Here is a 1,354-nt window from a genome sequence, read left to right as displayed (position 1 = left end):
CTCTCTCTCTCTCTCTCTCTCTCTCTCTCTCTCTCTCTCTCTCTCTCTCTCGATACAGACTGAGGCACAAATAAAACCTACAGCATTAAGATCTGAACCAAATCCAATTAAAAGGCATCAGATCTGCATGGCTTGTTCGGCTGATGGTGTGCGCACACTTGCAAACTGGCATTTATGATTCATGCATTGGTGTAGCAGCTGTTCTCCAAAAGGACATATGACAGTACACTTTGTAACTTGTGAAATGTTGTAAAAATGACAACAAACTCTTGACAAAGTATTTAAATGGGGCATACAACAAATTACTGATAGAAAAAGTAACATTCAGCTTTTTCCAAAGAAAATGTGCTGCAAATTGAAACATTCATGTAGATATTGATACAGGAAATTAGCGTTTCCTTAATTATATTATGCTCAAAAGTCACTAACGGCAAACAGAAAACTACTTATCTACACCTGTCTGTGAAAAAAGAACAACATAAGCATGACTGCAGTTTGTTATATTTATATTTGTTTCATTATCAAAGGTGTCATGTCAATTGTATAAACCAAAATTAGGAGTTATATTGCAAAATAAATTTGAACCATATTGTCCAGCTCTAAACTGAAATGCATATCTAATTAAAAATGCAAGCCTTGTTGGTTTAATTTTTCTTTAAAACCCGTCACCAGTTTTCATGAGTCTGATTTGTGTTCCTTGTGAAATCTGACAGCTCTGACATGGAAACTCTGGTTCCAGTTCCAGTTTTCTTTTTTCAAATATGAAATTAAATTAGAAGACCTCTGGGAAACATTTCTGGGCTTGCTGCTTCCAGTTAAACCACAGGCTGGGTTTATGGTGAGAACAGATGAAGACGTCACGTGGAGAATAAATCAGACACTTTTCTTTATAAAAAAAAGGAATCAAAACATTCTTTATTGTTAAAGAAACAAACATATAGAAGACAGTAACAGCAATACATTCTTGTTTATTTACCAAACAACTGTTTGAAATGATCCCTGCTGCTGCAGTTTTCTGTTTCAGGAAGCAGTGATCCAGCAGGACTGAGCTATAGCTGAGAATAGGGACCTGTGACCATAACACACCACTTAAAATCATAAAATACTATATTCTTAAAACAGGACAGGAAATTAAAAGTTAATGTTAGACGAATGATTCAGAATCCCCTGTAGTTACATGTGAACATTTATTTTTAACCGTTGGATTCTGACAATTTTATTCACAAGATTAACGTTACACAGATTTGGCTCTTGGTTTTTAAAATTTACATCCTGCACATATGACAGATTTTCAAAAACGACACATCGTAACATTAAGTTGATTCTGTTTCTTAGTAATTTACATATATATGTA

This window comes from Austrofundulus limnaeus, unplaced genomic scaffold (assembly GCF_001266775.1).
Source record: "Austrofundulus limnaeus strain Quisiro unplaced genomic scaffold, Austrofundulus_limnaeus-1.0 Scaffold264, whole genome shotgun sequence".
Taxonomy (NCBI): domain Eukaryota; kingdom Metazoa; phylum Chordata; class Actinopteri; order Cyprinodontiformes; family Rivulidae; genus Austrofundulus; species Austrofundulus limnaeus.
This window is presented reverse-complemented; position numbering follows the sequence as displayed.